Here is a 12,187-nt window from a genome sequence, read left to right as displayed (position 1 = left end):
TTAAAATGGTAAAAGTTATTGTACTTTAAGTAAAAATAAAAGAGCAAAAATATCAATCCCAGTTTTTATTACTTAAATTAAAAAAAAAAATGCATAGAGCAAAGGATAGTTTCAATCTGCCTACCTCTGGGTTATGGGCCCAGCATGCTTCCATTGCAGTACTCTGCTGCACATGTAAGTGCAAGAGATCCTGAAGCACTCACTCATCATGGGAAAGTACCAATGTGTTTCTTCGTTGGTTGATGGAAGAAACATCTTACAAAAACTCTCCAGATTATTGACTTTTTAAAGTTTTTCTAGGAAACGTTCTAGATGTATGCTTATTAGCCTTTGTCAGTATGTACTTTTTACAAAGTGTCTCTGTGGCGCAATCGGTTAGTGTGTCTGGCTACTAACCAAAAGGTTGGTGGTTCAATCCCACCCAGGGACGTAATTGACCTTGTTATCAGATTTTGGTGATCTTTAAGTAGACAAGTCAAAATTTCAAACCCCCTCTTATGGTGTAGGGTTAGATTTGATTCAGTGATTTTATAAAAACAGATAGGAAGCACAATTTAGCAGTGGGTTGCAGAGAAAAAGAAATATGCTGGCAAAAAAATCCAATTGAGTGATTAAACAGCTCTTCATTTTCTGGCTTTATTTTTATGCTAACAAATTTGTTCTCTGAAAAGTGTCCACAAAGCCAAGTCTCTGATTAACACATTTGTAGGGATGGTTTTTCACCTATTACTAAATTAAACTTGCTTCATTGGAAAGGCAGCAAGATGCATCCTCATTTCAATTTCTACTGAAATAATACAGGTTGACACCAGGAAACATTAACGCCACTGCATCCTTGCTGCTTTCTCATGTGGAAGTCTGTTTAATGTGAAAACAAGGTGATATCTAATTAGCACACAGGTAAGGAATTAAGAAAATCTTTATTTAAGGGTGAAGATGTTTCTCACAAAATCGTTGCCCCAATGCATCATTGAAATTCAAGCTGGAAAGATGATTTTAATATATCACTTGTACATTTTGTATTGCTCTTCTGGTGACAATGTAGTTTGTTTTTGTCAATTACCATTTTAATAATAGGGTAAAGAAAATTAAGTGGATTTTTGAAAGAAAACAATACTGTCAATATGCTATTAAAACAAATTAAAATGGTAAAAGTTATTGTACTTTAAGTAAAAATAAAAGAGCCAAAATATCAATCCCAGTTTTGGATTACTTTAATTAACAAAAAAAAAATGCATATAGCAGAGGATAGTTTCAATCTGCCTACCGCTGGGTTATGGGCCCAGCATGCTTCCATTGCTGTACTCTGCTGCACATGTAAGTGCAAGAGATCCTGAAGCACTCACTCATCATGGGAAAGTACCAATGTGTTTCTTCGTTGGTTGATGGAAGAAACATCTTACAAAAACTCTCCAGATTATTGACTTTTTAAAGTTTTTCTAGGAAACGTTTTAGATGAATGCTTATTAGCCTTTGTCAGTATGGACTTTTGCAAAGTGTCTCTGTGGCGCAATCAGTTAGTGTACACGGCTATTAACCAAAAGGTTGGTGGTTCAATCCCACCCAGGGACGTAATTGACCTTGTTATCAGATTTTGGTGATCTTTAAGTAGACAAGTCAAAATTTCACACCCCCTCTTATGGTGTAGGGTACCTGGCCTTCTCTGATGTAATCAGAGTTAGATTTGATTCAGTGATTTTATAAAAACAGCTAGGAAGCACAATTTAGCAGTGGGTTGCAGAGAAAAAGAAATATGCTGGCAAAAAAAAATCCAATTGAGTGATTAAACAGCTCCTAATTTTCTGGCTTTATTTTTATGCTAACAAATTTGTTCTCTGAAAAGTGTCCACAAAGCCAAGTCTCTGATTAACACCTTTGTAAGGATGGTTTTTCACCTATTACTAAATTAAACTTGCTTCATTGGAAAGGCAGCAAGATGCATCCTCATTTCAATGTCTACTGAAATAATACAGGTTGACACCAGGAAACATTAACGCCACTGCATCCTTGCTGCTTTCTCATGTGGAAGTCTGTTTAATGTGAAAACAAGGTGATATCTAATTAGCACACAGGTAAGGAATTAAGAAAATCTTTATTTAAGGGTGAAGATGTTTCTCACAAAATCGTTGCCCCAATGCATCATTGAAATTCAAGCTGGAAAGATGATTTTAATATCTCACTTGTACATTTTGTATTGCTCTTCTGGTGACAATGTAGTTTGTTTTTGTCAATTACCATTTTAATAATAGGGTAAAGAAAATTAAGTGGATTTTTGAAAGAAAACAATACTGTCAATATGCTATTAAAACAAATTAAAATGGTAAAAGTTATTGTACTTTAAGTAAAAATAAAAGAGCCAAAATATTAATCCCAGTTTTGTATTACTTTAATTAACAAAAAAAAAATGCATATAGCAGAGGATAGTTTCAATCTGCCTACCGCTGGGTTATGGGCCCAGCATGCTTCCATTGCTGTACTCTGCTGCACATGTAAGTGCAAGAGATCCTGAAGCACTCACTCATCATGGGAAAGTACCAATGTGTTTCTTCGTTGGTTGATGGAAGAAACATCTTACAAAAACTCTCCAGATTATTGACTTTTTAAAGTTTTTCTAGGAAACGTTTGGATGAATGCTTATTAGCCTTTGTCGGTATGGACTTTTGCAAAGTGTCTCTGTGGCGCAATCAGTTAGTGTGCACGGCTATTAACCAAAAGGTTGGTGGTTCAATCCCACCCAGTGACGTAATTGACCTTGTTATCAGATTTTGGTGATCTTTAAGTAGACAAGTCAAAATTTCAAAACCCCTGTTCTGGTGTAGGGTACCTGGCCTTCTCTGATGTAATCAGAGTTAGATTTGATTCAGTGATTTTATAAAAACAGCTAGGAAGCACAATTTAGCAGTGGGTTGCAGAGAAAAAGAAATATGCTGGCAAAAAAATCCAATTGAGTGATTAAACAGCTCTTAATTTTCTGGCTTTATTTTTATGCTAACAAATTTGTTCTCTGAAAAGTGTCCACAAAGCCAAGTCTCTGATTAACACCTTTGTAAGGATGGTTTTTAACCTATTACTAAATTAAACTTGCTTCATTGGAAAGGCAGCAAGATGCATCCTCATTTCAATTTCTACTGAAATAATACAGGTTGACACCAGGAAACATTAACGCCACTGCATCCTTGCTGCTTTCTCATGTGGAAGTCTGTTTAATGTGAAAACAAGGTGATATCTAATTAGCACACAGGTAAGGAATTGAGAAAAATCTTTATTTAAGGGTGAAGATGTTTCTCACAAAATCGTTGCCCCAATGCATCATTGAAATTCAAGCTGGAAAGATGATTTTAATATATCACTTGTACATTTTGTTTTGCTCTTCTGGTGACAATGTAGTTTGTTTTTGTCAATTACCCTTTTAATAATAGGGTAAAGAAAATTAAGTGGATTTTTTAAAGAAAACTATACTGTCAATATACTATTCAAACAAATTAAAATGGTAAAAGTTATTGTACTTCAAGTAAAAATAAAAGAGCAAAAATATCAATCCCAGTTTTGATTACTTAAATTAACAAAAAAAATGCATATAGCAAAGGATAGTTTCAATCTGCCTACCGCTGGGTTATGGGCCCAGCATGCTTCCATTGCTGTACTCTGCTGCACATGTAAGTGCAAGAGATCCTGAAGCACTCACTCATCATGGGAAAGTACCAATGTGTTTCTTCGTTGGTTGATGGAAGAAACATCTTACAAAAACTCTCCAGATTATTGACTTTTTAAAGTTTTTCTAGGAAACGTTTTAGATGAATGCTTATTAGCCTTTGTCAGTATGGTCTTTTGCAAAGTGTCTCTGTGGCGCAATCAGTTAGTGTGCACGGCTATTAACCAAAAGATTGGTGGTTCAATCCCACCCAGGGACGTAATTGACCTTGTTATCAGATTTTGGTGATCTTTAAGTAGACAAGTCAAAATTTCAAATCCCCTCTTATGGTGTAGGGTACCTGGCCTTCTCTGATGTAATCAGAGTTAGATTTGATTCAGTGATTTTATAAAAACAGCTAGGAAACACAATTTAGCAGTGGGTTGCAGAGAAAAAGAAATATGCTGGCAAAAAAATCCAATTGAGTGATTAAACAGCTCTTCATTTTCTGGCTTTATTTTTATGCTAACAAATTTGTTCTCTGAAAAGTGTCCACAAAGCCAAGTCTCTGATGAACACCTTTGTAAGGATGGTTTTTCACCTATTACTAAATTAAACTTGCTTCATTGGAAAGGCAGCAAGATGCATCCTCATTTCAATGTCTACTGAAATAATACAGGTTGACACCAGGAAACATTAACGCCACTGCATCCTTGCTGCTTTCTCATGTGAAAGTCTGTTTGATGTGAAAACAAGGTGATATCTAATTAGCACACGGGTAAGGAATTAAGAAAATCTTTATTTAAGGGTGAAGATGTTTCTCACAAAATCGTTGCCCCAATGCATCATTGAAATTCAAGCTGGAAAGATGATTTTAATATATCACTTGTACATTTTGTATTGCTCTTCTGGTGACAATGTATTTTGTTTTTGTCAATTACCATTTTAATAATAGGGTAAAGAAAATTAAGTGGATTTTTGAAAGAAAACAATACTGTCAATATACTATTAAAACAAATTAAAATGGTAAAAGTTATTGTACTTTAAGTAAACATAAAATAGCTAACATATCAATCCCAGTTTTGGATTACTTTAATTAAGAAAAAAAATGCATATAGCAGAGGATAGTTTCAATCTGCCTACCTCTGGGTAATGGGCCCAGCATGCTTCCATTGCAGTACTCTGCTGCACATGTAAGTGCAAGAGATCCTGAAGCACTTACTCATCATGTGAAAGTACCAATGTGTTTCTTCGTTGGTTGATTTAAGAAAATTCTTACAAAAACTCTCCAGATTATTGACTTTTTAAAGTTTTTCTAGGAAACGTTCTAGATGAATGCTTATTAGCCTTTGTCAGTATGTACTTTTTGCAAAGTGTCTCTGTGGCGCAATTGGTTAGTGTGTCTGGCTACTAACCAAAAGGTTGGTGGTTCAATCCCACCCAGGGACATAATTGACCTTGTGGTCAGGTTTTGGTGATATTTAAGTAGACAAGTCAAAATTTCAAACCCCCTCTTATGGTGTAGGGTACCTGGCCTTCTCTGATGTAATCAGAGTTAGATTTGATTCAGTGATTTTATAAAAAACAGCTAGGAAGCACAATTTAGCAATGGGTTGCAGAGAAAAAAAATATGCTGGCAGAAAAATCCAATTGAGTGATTAAACAGCTCTTCATTTTCTGCCTTTATTTTTATGCTAACAAATTTGTTCTCTAAAAAGTGTCCACAAAGCCAAGTCTCTGATTAACACCTTTGTAGGGATGGTTTTTCACCTATTACTAAATTAAACTTGCTTAATTGGAAAGGCAGCAAGATGCATCCTCATTTCAATGTCTACTGAAATAATACAGGTTGACACCAGGAAACATTAACGCCACTGCATCCTTGCTGCTTTCTCATGTAGAAGTCTGTTTAATGTGAAAACAAGGTGATATCTAATTAGCACACAGGTAAGGAATTAAGAAAATCTTTATTTAAGGGTGAAGATGTTTCTCACAAAATCGTTGCCCCAATGCATCATTGAAATTCAAGCTGGAAAGATGATTTTAATATATCACTTGTACATTTTGTATTGCTCTTCTGGTGACAATGTAGTTTGTTTTTGTCAATTACCCTTTTAATAATAGGGTAAAGAAAATTAAGTGGATTTTTTAAAGAAAACTATACTGTCAATATACTATTAAAACAAATTAAAATGGTAAAAGTTATTGTACTTTAAGTAAAAATAAAAGAGCAAAAATATCAATCCCAGTTTTGATTACTTAAATTAACAAAAAAAAAATGCATATAGCAAAGGATAGTTTCAATCTGCCTACCTCTGGGTTATGGGCCCAGCATGCTTCCATTGCAGTACTCTGCTGCACATGTAAGTGCAAGAGATCCTGAAGCACTCACTCATCATGGGAAAGTACCAATGTGTTTCTTCGTTGGTTAATGGAAGAAACATCTTACAAAAACTCTCCAGATTATTGACTTTTTAAAGTTTTTCTAGGAAACGTTCTAGATGTATGCTTATTAGCCTTTGTCAGTATGTACTTTTTGCAAAGTGTCTCTGTGGCGCAATCGGTTAGTGTGTCCAGCTACAAACCAAAAGGTTGGTGGTTCAATCCCACCCAGGGATGTAATTGACCTTGTTATCAGATTTTGGTGATCTTTAAGTAGACAAGTCAAAATTTCAAACCCCCTGTTATGGTGTAGGGTACCTGGCCTTCTCTGATGTAATCAGAGTTAGATTTGATTCATTGATTTTATAAAAACAGCTAGGAAGCACAATTTAGCAGTGGGTTGCAGAGAAAAAGAAATATGCTGGCAAAAAAATCCAATTGAGTGATTAAACAGCTCTTCATTTTCTGGCTTTATTTTTATGCTAACAAATTTGTTCTCTGAAAAGTGTCCACAAAGCCAAGTCTCTGATTAACACCTTTGTAGGGATGGTTTTTCACCTATTACTAAATTAAACTTGCTTCATTGGAAAGGCAGCAAGATGCATCCTCATTTCAATGTCTACTGAAATAATACAGGTTGACACCAGGAAACATTAACGCCACTGCATCCTTGCTGCTTTCTCATGTAGAAGTCTGTTTAATGTGAAAACAAGGTGATATCTAATTAGCACACAGGTAAGGAATTAGGAAAATCTTTATTTAAGGGTGAAGATGTTTCTCACAAAATCGTTGCCCCAATGCATCATTGAAATTCAAGCTGGAAAGATGATTTTAATATATCACTTGTACATTTTGTATTGCTCTTCTGGTGACAATGTAGTTTGTTTTTGTCAATTACCCTTTTAATAATAAGGTAAAGAAAATTAAGTGGATTTTTTAAAGAAAACTATACTGTCAATATACTATTAAAACAAATTAAAATGGTAAAAGTTATTGTACTTTAAGTAAAAATAAAAGAGCAAAAATATCAATCCCAGTTTTTATTACTTAAATTAAAAAAAAAAATGCATAGAGCAAAGGATAGTTTCAATCTGCCTACCTCTGGGTTATGGGCCCAGCATGCTTCCATTGCAGTACTCTGCTGCACATGTAAGTGCAAGAGATCCTGAAGCACTCACTCATCATGGGAAAGTACCAATGTGTTTCTTCGTTGGTTGATGGAAGAAACATCTTACAAAAACTCTCCAGATTATTGACTTTTTAAAGTTTTTCTAGGAAACGTTCTAGATGTATGCTTATTAGCCTTTGTCAGTATGTACTTTTTACAAAGTGTCTCTGTGGCGCAATCGGTTAGTGTGTCTGGCTACTAACCAAAAGGTTGGTGGTTCAATCCCACCCAGGGACGTAATTGACCTTGTTATCAGATTTTGGTGATCTTTAAGTAGACAAGTCAAAATTTCAAACCCCCTCTTATGGTGTAGGGTTAGATTTGATTCAGTGATTTTATAAAAACAGATAGGAAGCACAATTTAGCAGTGGGTTGCAGAGAAAAAGAAATATGCTGGCAAAAAAATCCAATTGAGTGATTAAACAGCTCTTCATTTTCTGGCTTTATTTTTATGCTAACAAATTTGTTCTCTGAAAAGTGTCCACAAAGCCAAGTCTCTGATTAACACATTTGTAGGGATGGTTTTTCACCTATTACTAAATTAAACTTGCTTCATTGGAAAGGCAGCAAGATGCATCCTCATTTCAATTTCTACTGAAATAATACAGGTTGACACCAGGAAACATTAACGCCACTGCATCCTTGCTGCTTTCTCATGTGGAAGTCTGTTTAATGTGAAAACAAGGTGATATCTAATTAGCACACAGGTAAGGAATTAAGAAAATCTTTATTTAAGGGTGAAGATGTTTCTCACAAAATCGTTGCCCCAATGCATCATTGAAATTCAAGCTGGAAAGATGATTTTAATATATCACTTGTACATTTTGTATTGCTCTTCTGGTGACAATGTAGTTTGTTTTTGTCAATTACCATTTTAATAATAGGGTAAAGAAAATTAAGTGGATTTTTGAAAGAAAACAATACTGTCAATATGCTATTAAAACAAATTAAAATGGTAAAAGTTATTGTACTTTAAGTAAAAATAAAAGAGCCAAAATATCAATCCCAGTTTTGGATTACTTTAATTAACAAAAAAAAAATGCATATAGCAGAGGATAGTTTCAATCTGCCTACCGCTGGGTTATGGGCCCAGCATGCTTCCATTGCTGTACTCTGCTGCACATGTAAGTGCAAGAGATCCTGAAGCACTCACTCATCATGGGAAAGTACCAATGTGTTTCTTCGTTGGTTGATGGAAGAAACATCTTACAAAAACTCTCCAGATTATTGACTTTTTAAAGTTTTTCTAGGAAACGTTTTAGATGAATGCTTATTAGCCTTTGTCAGTATGGACTTTTGCAAAGTGTCTCTGTGGCGCAATCAGTTAGTGTGCACGGCTATTAACCAAAAGGTTGGTGGTTCAATCCCACCCAGGGACGTAATTGACCTTGTTATCAGATTTTGGTGATCTTTAAGTAGACAAGTCAAAATTTCACACCCCCTCTTATGGTGTAGGGTACCTGGCCTTCTCTGATGTAATCAGAGTTAGATTTGATTCAGTGATTTTATAAAAACAGCTAGGAAGCACAATTTAGCAGTGGGTTGCAGAGAAAAAGAAATATGCTGGCAAAAAAAAATCCAATTGAGTGATTAAACAGCTCCTAATTTTCTGGCTTTATTTTTATGCTAACAAATTTGTTCTCTGAAAAGTGTCCACAAAGCCAAGTCTCTGATTAACACCTTTGTAAGGATGGTTTTTCACCTATTACTAAATTAAACTTGCTTCATTGGAAAGGCAGCAAGATGCATCCTCATTTCAATGTCTACTGAAATAATACAGGTTGACACCAGGAAACATTAACGCCACTGCATCCTTGCTGCTTTCTCATGTGGAAGTCTGTTTAATGTGAAAACAAGGTGATATCTAATTAGCACACAGGTAAGGAATTAAGAAAATCTTTATTTAAGGGTGAAGATGTTTCTCACAAAATCGTTGCCCCAATGCATCATTGAAATTCAAGCTGGAAAGATGATTTTAATATCTCACTTGTACATTTTGTATTGCTCTTCTGGTGACAATGTAGTTTGTTTTTGTCAATTACCATTTTAATAATAGGGTAAAGAAAATTAAGTGGATTTTTGAAAGAAAACAATACTGTCAATATGCTATTAAAACAAATTAAAATGGTAAAAGTTATTGTACTTTAAGTAAAAATAAAAGAGCCAAAATATTAATCCCAGTTTTGTATTACTTTAATTAACAAAAAAAAAATGCATATAGCAGAGGATAGTTTCAATCTGCCTACCGCTGGGTTATGGGCCCAGCATGCTTCCATTGCTGTACTCTGCTGCACATGTAAGTGCAAGAGATCCTGAAGCACTCACTCATCATGGGAAAGTACCAATGTGTTTCTTCGTTGGTTGATGGAAGAAACATCTTACAAAAACTCTCCAGATTATTGACTTTTTAAAGTTTTTCTAGGAAACGTTTGGATGAATGCTTATTAGCCTTTGTCGGTATGGACTTTTGCAAAGTGTCTCTGTGGCGCAATCAGTTAGTGTGCACGGCTATTAACCAAAAGGTTGGTGGTTCAATCCCACCCAGTGACGTAATTGACCTTGTTATCAGATTTTGGTGATCTTTAAGTAGACAAGTCAAAATTTCAAAACCCCTGTTCTGGTGTAGGGTACCTGGCCTTCTCTGATGTAATCAGAGTTAGATTTGATTCAGTGATTTTATAAAAACAGCTAGGAAGCACAATTTAGCAGTGGGTTGCAGAGAAAAAGAAATATGCTGGCAAAAAAATCCAATTGAGTGATTAAACAGCTCTTAATTTTCTGGCTTTATTTTTATGCTAACAAATTTGTTCTCTGAAAAGTGTCCACAAAGCCAAGTCTCTGATTAACACCTTTGTAAGGATGGTTTTTAACCTATTACTAAATTAAACTTGCTTCATTGGAAAGGCAGCAAGATGCATCCTCATTTCAATTTCTACTGAAATAATACAGGTTGACACCAGGAAACATTAACGCCACTGCATCCTTGCTGCTTTCTCATGTGGAAGTCTGTTTAATGTGAAAACAAGGTGATATCTAATTAGCACACAGGTAAGGAATTGAGAAAAATCTTTATTTAAGGGTGAAGATGTTTCTCACAAAATCGTTGCCCCAATGCATCATTGAAATTCAAGCTGGAAAGATGATTTTAATATATCACTTGTACATTTTGTTTTGCTCTTCTGGTGACAATGTAGTTTGTTTTTGTCAATTACCCTTTTAATAATAGGGTAAAGAAAATTAAGTGGATTTTTTAAAGAAAACTATACTGTCAATATACTATTCAAACAAATTAAAATGGTAAAAGTTATTGTACTTCAAGTAAAAATAAAAGAGCAAAAATATCAATCCCAGTTTTGATTACTTAAATTAACAAAAAAAATGCATATAGCAAAGGATAGTTTCAATCTGCCTACCGCTGGGTTATGGGCCCAGCATGCTTCCATTGCTGTACTCTGCTGCACATGTAAGTGCAAGAGATCCTGAAGCACTCACTCATCATGGGAAAGTACCAATGTGTTTCTTCGTTGGTTGATGGAAGAAACATCTTACAAAAACTCTCCAGATTATTGACTTTTTAAAGTTTTTCTAGGAAACGTTTTAGATGAATGCTTATTAGCCTTTGTCAGTATGGACTTTTGCAAAGTGTCTCTGTGGCGCAATCAGTTAGTGTGAACGGCTATGAACCAAAAGGTTGGTGGTTCAATCCCACCCAGGGACGTAATTGAACTTGTTATCAGATTTTGGTGATCTTTAAGTAGACAAGTCAAAATTTCACACCCCCTCTTATGGTGTAGGGTACCTGGCCTTCTCTGATGTAATCAGAGTTAGATTTGATTCAGTGATTTTATAAAAACAGCTGGGAAGCACAATTTAGCAGTGGGTTGCAGAGAAAAAGAAATATGCTGGCAAAAAAAATCCAATTGAGTGATTAAACAGCTCTTAATTTTCTGGCTTTATTTTTATGCTAACAAATTTGTTCTCTGAAAAGTGTCCACAAAGCCAAGTCTCTGATTAACACCTTTGTAAGGATGGTTTTTCACCTATTACTAAATTAAACTTGCTTCATTGGAAAGGCAGCAAGATGCATCCTCATTTCAATGTCTACTGAAATAATACAGATTGACACCAGGAAACATTAACGCCACTGCATCCTTGCTGCTTTCTCATGTGGAAGTCTGTTTAATGTGAAAACAAGGTGATATCTAATTAGCACACAGGTAAGGAATTAAGAAAATCTTTATTTAAGGGTGAAGATGTTTCTCACAAAATCGTTGCCCCAATGCATCATTGAAATTCAAGCTGGAAAGATGATTTTAATATATCACTTGTACATTTTGTATTGCTCTTCTGGTGACAATGTAGTTTGTTTTTGTCAATTACCATTTTAATAATAGGGTAAAGAAAATTAAGTGGATTTTTGAAAGAAAACAATACTGTCAATATGCTATTAAAACAAATTAAAATGGTAAAAGTTATTGTACTTTAAGTAAAAATAAAAGAGCCAAAATATTAATCCCAGTTTTGGATTACTTTAATTAACAAAAAAAAATGCATATAGCAGAGGATAGTTTCAATCTGCCTACCGCTGGGTTATGGGCCCAGCATGCTTCCATTGCTGTACTCTGCTGCACATGTAAGTGCAAGAGATCCTGAAGCACTCACTCATCATGGGAAAGTACCAATGTGTTTCTTCGTTGGTTGATGGAAGAAACATCTTACAAAAACTCTCCAGATTATTGACTTTTTAAAGTTTTTCTAGGAAACGTTTTAGATGAATGCTTATTAGCCTTTGTCAGTATGGACTTTTGCAAAGTGTCTCTGTGGCGCAATCAGTTAGTGTGCACGGCTATTAACCAAAAGGTTGGTGGTTCAATCCCACCCAGTGACGTAATTGACCTTGTTATCAGATTTTGGTGATCTTTAAGTAGACAAGTCAAAATTTCAAAACCCCTGTTCTGGTGTAGGGTACCTGGCCTTCTCTGATGTAATCAGAGTTAGATTTGATT

At 35.0% G+C, this 12,187-nt stretch overlaps 3 non-coding genes across 3 annotated transcripts; all 3 read left to right on the top strand.

Moving 5' to 3' along the window:
• The first annotated feature begins 356 nt into the window (after window positions 1-356).
• Window positions 357-430, top strand: TRNAS-ACU (transfer RNA serine (anticodon ACU)). Its single transcript has one exon. It is a non-coding gene; the product is annotated as a tRNA-Ser (tRNA).
• Window positions 431-5,006: 4,576 nt separating this feature from the next.
• On the top strand, window positions 5,007-5,080 carry TRNAS-ACU (transfer RNA serine (anticodon ACU)). The gene has a single exon. It is a non-coding gene; the product is annotated as a tRNA-Ser (tRNA).
• A 2,264-nt stretch (window positions 5,081-7,344) lies between these two features.
• TRNAS-ACU (transfer RNA serine (anticodon ACU)) lies at window positions 7,345-7,418 on the top strand. The gene has a single exon. It is a non-coding gene; the product is annotated as a tRNA-Ser (tRNA).
• The last annotated feature ends 4,769 nt before the right edge of the window (window positions 7,419-12,187 follow it).

The sequence above is a fragment of the Pseudophryne corroboree genome, assembly GCF_028390025.1.
Source record: "Pseudophryne corroboree isolate aPseCor3 chromosome 7 unlocalized genomic scaffold, aPseCor3.hap2 SUPER_7_unloc_2, whole genome shotgun sequence".
Taxonomy (NCBI): Eukaryota; Metazoa; Chordata; class Amphibia; order Anura; family Myobatrachidae; genus Pseudophryne; species Pseudophryne corroboree.
This window is presented reverse-complemented; position numbering and strand designations above follow the sequence as displayed.